Raw genomic sequence first — 9,357 nt, 5'->3', positions numbered from 1 at the left:
CAAAATGAGCATTCTCCAATTAATTGTAAAAGCTGGTATTATAATTCTGCCTTCCACACTTCATCATGACTAACAGGTGACATGAGTAAATGACAGCCTGTACAGATACCTTTTAGTCATATTAATAGTCAGGCACAGTAGCAAGGGTTAAGGACAGAATGTCAGGTTTAACTTCCCCTCATTACCATTCAGAAAACTATCATTTAATATTAAGTTAATTGTAACACAAAGATATGAGTCATGCCCTTGTGTTACAATTACCTTTAATATTAAATAATAGTTTTTGTAATGGTAATTTCCTTTGGGAATGTTTCATTCTACATTAGGCAGTTCTGACTGATGTCTGTCTTTGCAGATATCTCTATCAGCCACTAAAAGCTCTTCTATGAGTACATATCCATAATCTACAGGAATTCGAGACCATGAATATTGCTCCATTGAAGTCATTGTCCTTTATACTAGATGTTTTTAATCTATTAACTCTTTGACTATTTGATTGTGCTATAACTGTGGTTTTCCTTTTGAAATCTACACAGAAGTGCACTCCTCTTGCTCCGCTGGGATAGGACTTCATCCACAACTCCAGCTGCCTTGTTGCATGGTCTATGCATGAGGTTTGTGGTATAAAGAATGCATAGGGTTTGACTTGCTATAACCATGGTGTATGAGCTATCTGAGAGTGTAGTGGATTCTAGAAGCTGGACAAAAGTAGTGAGAAGAGTTGAATTAGGCTTTTAATGAAGAACAGTATTGTGTGTGCTCAGAAATCACAGGAGCTATTATTGTAAGTAGTAAACCTATTTTGTGCCTGCCCCATGAGCAGTTTGTCTGTCAATGGTTACAACCATACAAAGCTGTGCATTGAATGAAAAGTTATTTTCAGAAAAATAACATTTAAAAAAGAAAAGGACAGACACTAAAAACTACAGGATTGACTATGAGTGGGAAAGTATGGTCAGTAAGGCCTCAGTGTGCTCTCAGAGGCTTTAAGGAAACTATGGAAATCCTTTAATTTACATAAATTCTCCTGCACTCAAGAATCAGAGCATGAAGACATAAGGCTTAAGAAAGATTGTGGCTGTCCAGCTCTAAAGAAGGTATGAAGGACACTAACTCCTGCTGATGCATAAGAATTCTTTTGCCAGTGGCAGGGAACAACACAAGAACAGTTACATCCTTGGGGGAAAATTTGTACTCTACTGCCCATGGCAATTTTGCAAGGTCAACATAGTGAAAGCATCAGGATGAGGTTTGAGGCCAACTGGTTCCACAAAACACCCCAAACTGATAATATGTGGACAAACAGATCCCCCTACTGCTCTCCTTCTTGGTCCTCACAGCACTATTGAATGAACTCTGCAGAAAGTGGCAATGTTGAACTCCCTGGTACCCACCAGACAGCTCAGAGAGTTCTATGGTGCAACTAAAATCTAAGCCTTAATGCCTATGAAGTTTTTGAAAACTTCTGAAGTTTCAGATTTCCTTTTCTGATTAGGATCAGGGACTGAATGTCAAGCTTTCTCTGCTCACACCAGTGGAAGACTTATATATATAGCAGGTATAAATTCTGATGAAATTAAGTCTCATAAAGGAAATTCTATTTGAAATGATGATAACTTTAGTGCAGAAGTAGTTTACAGAGCTCTGAATTTTGTCTTCAATATTTTTTGCTCTTGTCAGCAACAGCTCAGCCAACAATCACTATTCTCTCTTTCAAAAGTTTGAAGCACAGCTAATGGCTAGGTGAGACCACATTCTCAGTGTGGTTATCACTTAGAAACATTCTACACATTGTACATTTGAATAACACAGGTTATGAAATATTGGTGCTCCAGATCATTAGTCAGGTAATTACAATTTTTGTTTGTCTGGCTTTAATTAAAATTAGTCTCAGAATGCATCCATTACAAGAAGAGGTCCTCACTGAACAACTGATACACAACAATTCTCGATTAGCTAATAAAGAACATTCATTCTTATCCCCAGCTTAAGAAAAAAACAACTCCCTAACTGCTCAGCCCTTTTGAACTTAGAGATTTCAAGTCACTAGTGAAAGGAGGGCAGTGTCACACTCTCCTTTAACCACAAACATCTAGGTCAGGGGATAAGAAGGAAAAGAATCTCTATTCTGTGACTCATACCTAGCCATTATCCACCCTAGATATCCCACAAAGATACTCAACAGTATTGTAGTAGTAACATGTATTTGCCTACTTAAGGGCAAATGCTTTGTGCTATTTTGCACAGTCTCACTGAATTTAACAGTTTTGTATAGACTTGGGCCAGGTTCTTGCTTATTTCCAGATGCAAACCATTGCATTTAGACAAGTTTGCTTTTCTCAAGAGCCATCCTGTATGTATTTGTGATAGAGAAACTGTACAGCAGCAAACACATTCATCTGATGAATGCTTCACCACATGCTAGGGTGTGTGTTTCAAAGTATATTGTCTGAGAGATCTGTTCTCAGAAATCATGGTGTGGGGGTTTTCAAAGAGACAGATGCAGAAATGCTTACATGTTCTGACTCAAAGCTGATTGGCCCAAGTACATGAAACTGTACAAATCTAAAATTGAGACTAGCACAGACTTAATGATGCAAATTTCCATACATCAGTTTTATAATCCTCACCAATTTCCAGGAAACAAAATAACATAGGAAAATTAGAGGGAAACAAAGGATTTCTCAGTTTATTAGGTACACAATCCAAATCCTGTGAAATTCGGAGGGAGCCTTTGCATAGAGAATAATAGACTTTGGAGTAGACTCTGTGCAAAGGAGTCATTTCTGGCTGTAGAAGCAAAAATGCCGGCAGCCACAGAGCCACAGACATGTATTTTGTATGCAAAAATAGAATTCCTTGGTGAGAACTCTATACATTATGCTTATAGGTAAAAGTTAAATAAAGCATCCGTCTGCTACTGTTGTTTTTCTTATTAAGCAGAAAGGAATGAATGCAATATGCAATTCAAAAATAAATTTGGATAGAAGGAAAATGGTGGGGGTAGGTGAATAAATATATGTAAAATCACAACATGATACTAATGTTCAATTACAAAAACTTTACAGAAGTCTATTTATTTATTTATTTATTCTAATTCTAAATCCCTACCACTACACAACAATGTCACATTTTAATGTAATATCATGTCCAATGCATATTCATGAAATAAAAATCTTGGCAGTGGCACAAGAAAAGTGGGATGAAGTGTGTTTGGCGGAGTGCGTCACGTTTCCAGACCAGCGGATTTTTTGATTAAAGTCCCTTATCCGTTTTATCATGCATATCCACTCTCTGATTAAAGTGATCTGGAGCTGACACTCACAATGTCAGTATGCACTGAGACCCTTCACACAAAACATGGTTGGAATTTATATGCTTTAAAAAAAGGGGGGAGGGGGGGGGAATGAGAAACAGACCAACCAAAGCTGCTGCATTAAATTAAGTATATATGTATATATCTATGTACTGAAAAAACACACTTGAACTTGCTTGTTTTAATCTTACATATTTCTTTTCAACACTGCCAGGCTACAAATACCACATGTTTTGCTCCCATTTCAAAAAGTATCTGTCATGCAAGTTCTTTATCTCTGTTGCACTGGGCTTTTGATCAAAATGCTTCCACGCTGAGGTGAAAAACACAGCTGAGGTCTCCTACAGTCACAAATAAATAACAATTTTCTCCAAATCTACCCACACATTCTACCTTCTTTATTTTCTCCCAAAAACTTTAATTAATGTACCACATCTCAACCACAGGTTATCTGTTAAGAAAACAGATTCTGCCACAGCAGAAGTACAAGGATGTTGCAAGGGGTAGGTTTACCACAGATCCACAGACCTCCAGGTCCCAGACTCAGAAGCAGCCAAGTATGTGTAGGTTATCTGAAAATGTATTTTCAAGCCGCACAACATTTAAGAGGATGCAAATTGCCTGAGGTAAGTGTCACATTCATGAATATGGTAGCCACTTTTCTGGTTTTCTGTGAGTGGTTAAATTTTCCTTGAATTTAAAAAGCTTGTGGTCAGGCTCTTCACCTTGATTGCAGAAAGTGCTTAAGCATAAGCTCAATTTTAAACATAAGAACAATGAAATTTGAGTACTTCAAGTGTCTTACCTGCAAATAAAGGGATTTTAACAGCTCATTTAATAATGGTGTTGTAAACATTCATTCTCTCTAGCAATAAAATTGTATTTTTCACTTCCAAATGCTGATCTCTGATTATTAAATACTTATGAAAAGGCATCCTTGGTTTTCGGAAGTCCACAGATCTCTCAGGTCTGCAGTGTTCTTCAAAACCTGTCTTTAAACTGAGGAATTCTGGATCTTTTGGTAAGCTTAAGCTGGTTAGTAAGATTTCAGTGTCTTCTGTTTGTTCAATTTATCTAGTATATCTTTCCATATTTCATAAATAGCTTACATTAAATTCAATTGTGTCTCAAATCCTAGGGACCTTTTTATTTTTTATTTTTACAAAACTTTAGGAAATTTTAACTAGGAATTTTTTTTTGCTGAGAAGAGCTGGACCAGTACCATGTGTAGGGACCAGTGTTGTCCCTCTTCTGAGATCCTTCTCAGTTATGTGTGTTAATGTCAAAGTTCAATTGATGTGCTATTCAAATGCAGGGTTTTTTCAGAGCAGATAATGCCAGTCATGCCGAACTGTTGCTATACTGCAGCTTTGACAGAGATTGAGTTGGAATTAGTGAAGAACTGTCAAATTAATTTCATTTTCATTTTTGAATTAAGCTTCTCCTTTCTACATAAACTTTATTATAAGAAATAGAATGAGATTTTAAGGTAACACATTAATTTCTTTTGTTTTTTGAGGCAGAGGTTTGAATTTATACAGATTTCTTGCATATAAAACCAGCCTCAACATTTCACCAAAAGAGCAGAGGCTTCCTGAACTACTTCTTTCTCCACATCAGAATTCTGAAAAGAGAACAGTCAGAACTTGAGAACAAAAAGAAAATAAGTGGAAATATTTTGAAAAGCATCCTGGAAAAACTTCACCAGGAATAAATTGTGTTTTCATCAGCATGAACAGACACCACAGGACAGTTTCACAGTTAATCACCTAGAAGAACAGTTTCCACATTTGCAATAATTTCTAGCCCTTTTCATCATTCCCATGTTTACTCATTACTACTGGTGGTACAAGAGCTATCCCAGAAAGGGAAGATAAGTAAAATTGCCACATAGACAGCTGAGGCTCCAGCTACACTGAGAGGCAGTTAAAAAATCCTTCACTGACTTTTTATTGTCTCGATATCAAGCATGGGCTGGAAATGAAGAGCTGCATCTGCATATGGTACCCAGCTGAGCACCATTTGTCCTGTGTGAGTACACAAGGGATTTGGATGGCTGAAACCAAAGCTATAGCTGCAGTATGGAGAATTTTTATAGATTACACAAAACTTGGTTTATATGAAATGCATGTTTTCAAGTAGCTGTTTACAGTTTACAAGCCAACTATTACCCCTAAAAAAAATTTGTAGACATGTCCAGATATCAGCTGCATCTGAAAATCTGGGATTCTGTTCAGAGGTCCCAACACCAAAGGGCAAATAAAACATTATTTTTAAAAAGAGAAAAAGTAGTGCAACTACATTGCATGTATTAGCCATTCAAAATTATTATTAATACCAATGATCATTATTATTCTATATGCTGTCTAATTTGCACCCAAAATGGCTGCCTTTCAGCCACTTCTGGTCCAAGACTGAGCAGAAGCAATGCTGTAGTAAGATCTTGTATCACTTAATGTCTCATATTACAATTTTCTTACATTTAGCTTCTATACAGCAATAGTCAGTAGTACATGAGACATTATGAATAATAAATAGCTTACTATGTTTTAATTGCCAAAGTAAATGAATGAAGCACAGTGTCTGTTCCAGTACCCTTGCTTTTAAAGAGTGTGTTCTCTTACTAAAGGGAGAAATGAAAACAAATGTTTGTGAAAGATGCAACAGCAGGAATACTGGGAAGAAATAAATGAGAAAAACCATAAATGTATCCCCAGCTCTAATCACACAGGTGAGAGGAGCAACAAGATGGTAAGTTCAAATTTGGATCTGATGGGAAAGAAGAGGATAAAATCAGATATTTTGACACAGGCTAAATAGTGCAAGATGATAAAGGTTTGCAAGCCAATTTACAGCACCAAGAGAGGGGACACTATGACCAGAAAGACATCCCTCCTTCTATATTTGGGCAAGTGAACATTCTCTGACATTGGTGTTCTTCTGAGACCTTCCCATTAAAAAAGAGACCACTCCAAGCCTATATCCAAGTACTCCTTAGTTTATTGTTAAGGCAGAATAGTTCAGAGCATTTAATAAAATGGGTTTAAGTATGAGCAGCAAAATCTTCCACTTTATTTCTAGGTAAAATTTTGATAGAATGAGACATTTCCTTGGCTGAGGTCACCTCTCTGTTTGCGCTCTTCAGAAGCAGAAGGCCACCTCTACCTACCACATTTGAAAACAGGAGCTGGACAAAGGTGTCTTAAATTCATGTTAAAATGCAATGAACAGAGCATATCCTCAGCTGTTTGTTACTTGCAACAAGCAGAGGTGGTCCTCTCCCTAATTATTTTGTCCAGATTGTCCTTTTCAATTTCTGTCAGTATGTAGACAGGAAGGCAAGGGTGCAGGCTAGAGAGGAGAGCCTGGCCTGGTGATACCTACTGCAGTACAGAGGGGAAAGAGGCAATGAAAAAGGCAGCAGCAATCACAGGAGAGCCTCAACCTCTGCTGCCACTCAGCACCCCAGAGCAGGAGCTTGCCAGGAGCTGCTGGTCTCAGTGGGTTTCCAAAGCTGCTCACCCACACCTCAGCCAGACCTGCTGCACCAGCCCACAAGCAGGTGTGAAGCAGCCTCTGTAGTACCTTGGGTCGTGTCGCCTCTGCAGAAGCAGTGATCAGAGTGGAAAACCACAAATTTAGAAGAAAATTTTAACCTGAAAATTTTAACTTCTTTTAGTCCTTGAGGATTGATTTAGTGGATCTCAGAGTATATTTTTTTGCTTCCACGAAGGACTGTGTGAATGTAACTGGGACTGGCCTGTGTCAGCATGTTTGTGGTAGAGCAGAGAGGATTGATCCTGCTTGAACCATGGTCCATCTCTCTCTCCAGCTCTCAGGTTTTTAATGCAGTTGCTGTTCTGGGTGTCCACTTCACACATTAAGAATTACAATAGAAATCCAGAACATTGCCCAGGAGCAGGGCCATTAGCCCCCATAAAAACTGTATGCTGTACACTAGACAGTCTGCATAATAGATACATGTTATGAATACAAATAAAATACACTGTTTCCAATTAATGGGATTTAGGGCTGGGGTTTTTTAACTTCCATGGTTTCCTTTTGAAACTTCTGCATATATTTTCTATTTTTGAGGGGGGGTTATAAATCCTGTTTTAATGTTTTGCTGTTTATGCAAATTTCAAATATAAAGGCATATGGTGGCAAAGTGGCACTATCTGCTTTTCAGCACACATTCCTCTGCTATTACAAGAAAAGAAGGCCTGATGGAAAAGGAAGGAAAAAAAAAAGAAAGAAAGAAAGCAGTGTACAAACAGACACTGTATAAGCATAGCATTGAGTCACATTTCTTAACTTTATTCTTGACCTCTGATTCACTAATTGCTCTACTGGCTCCTGCAGGGCATCTGTGGATGCTCCTTCATTTCATAAGGTAGAGTGGGTGCTCAAGTTTGTAATTATAGTTTTAAACTAGCAGAGAAAATGAGAATAATAAAGGAGAACTTTTTTGAGTCAGAGGTTCCCCCTCACACTGGTAGCCTCATTGCATGGGTTTCATGCATCCAGTTTGCATTTTGCCTGATAACATAGAAGGCACATCATGCTATTCTAAAACAGCAGGATTATTTTCTCCATTCTAATTGATGAACAGCTGTGCTGTAATAGACTACAAAGCACAGCATCACTGATCTCTCCTCAGGCCACCCTAGGAACTGAACACTCCACAGGGAAGCAGAAAAGAATGAATGCTAAAAAAAAAAAAAAAAAAAAAGGAAAAAAGAAACAATAAACATTTTGATGCATTGTCCTTTGAATTCCTACTATTATTTGAGATCTCATTCAGCAATAATTAACTCCAATTGTCCCTGCAGTAGTTCTGGTATATGACATGACCCTAAAACTGTCATACCTTATAAAAGCTAAATATCAACATTTTTGAAAGAGAAATATTTGAGTTTAGAATGTTTGTCACTGACCATCAGTGTACACAATGTTCAAGTCACAAGTCACTTCTGGGGTCACATGTTCCCTAGAACTGTTCTTTGTCCCAGAAAGTCCACATTATCCATTCATTTTTCTGATGGAATTCATTATTTTTCCCTTAATTCTACTTTATCAAAGTTATTTTTGTTATTATTATTATTATGTGCTTCAATATGGAATTTTAATGCCTGCTTGAAAGATTTTGATCCCAAAGGTTGGAAGCCTCCGGGATCACTGGAAATATTTATGTGTTTTTCTATAGGTGGAGACTTCATAAACACAGCAGTTTTCTTGTGCTTCTAGAAATGGCTTCTCCACTTGCCTTCAGAGTGAAATAGGAGTCTCCTTTGTATTTTGGAGATAGTTTAGAACTAAAGAGGAAGAATCAACCTGATGTATTTTAAGACAGGTATATTTCTTGCCCTTTCCATCACTAGATTCAATGGGGTAAGGAAAGAGTCATAATCCTCATTTAAGTCCTTTTCTGCTATTACTGTTTCCTGTGGGCATAAAAGTGTAATAAATAGTTAAATGATGTTGCTTGTTCTATCAGTAAACCTGCTCCAAAAGCACAGATTCAATTCAATCAAAATTTGTGACAAGAAAGCAATCTTCCCATTCTGCTCAGCAACAGAAAAGTTTTGTTCTTCTTATTTTGTGTTATTGGAAGTGACTTGCTGCATCTTACCTATTGGTAAGCCCTGTGCTTATGTGTTCTTTTGTCTAGATAAGTGTTATCCTGTAAAATGAACACAGTAAGACTTCTGTTTACCTTAATGCTAGTTAAAAAAAAAATCTCATAGATATAAGAAATCAATAACCATCCACAACAATTTACCAAGGATTCAGTCTGGGTAGAAAAATTCAAATTGTATTGATGTTTTTTGCAGGAAAGAAAAAGCCACTTGACAATAAGCCTCAACTAAAAGAAAATGCCATGTGTACACAACCAGAAGAGACTCAGAAAGTCAGCTATTTAAAATCTAAGGTGCTGATTAAGACAGGTAAGGCAAGTTTGAAAACAAAATCAGGCCCTGGACACTGGCACATTGCTTAGTTGTCAATACCTTTGTTGTCCATTAATAACAGGAAGGGGA

The 9,357-nt window shown here is 37.3% G+C and overlaps 1 long non-coding RNA gene across 2 annotated transcripts in view; it reads left to right on the top strand.

Annotated features, from left to right (window-relative positions):
* Window positions 1–597: 597 nt before the first annotated feature.
* The window catches only part of LOC146767398 (uncharacterized), a 33,096-nt gene continuing 24,336 nt past the window's right edge, over window positions 598–9,357 (top strand). For both annotated transcript variants that reach the window (XR_014955750.1, XR_014955749.1), the window contains exons 1-3: window positions 598–3,942; window positions 4,248–8,669; window positions 9,151–9,264. This is a non-coding gene — a long non-coding RNA (uncharacterized LOC146767398). The remainder of the gene's footprint in view (window positions 3,943–4,247; window positions 8,670–9,150; window positions 9,265–9,357) is intronic.

This window comes from Lonchura striata, chromosome 5 (genome assembly GCF_050655825.1).
Source record: "Lonchura striata isolate lonStrDom1 chromosome 5, ASM5065582v1, whole genome shotgun sequence".
Classification (NCBI taxonomy): Eukaryota; Metazoa; Chordata; class Aves; order Passeriformes; family Estrildidae; genus Lonchura; species Lonchura striata.
This window is presented reverse-complemented; position numbering and strand designations above follow the sequence as displayed.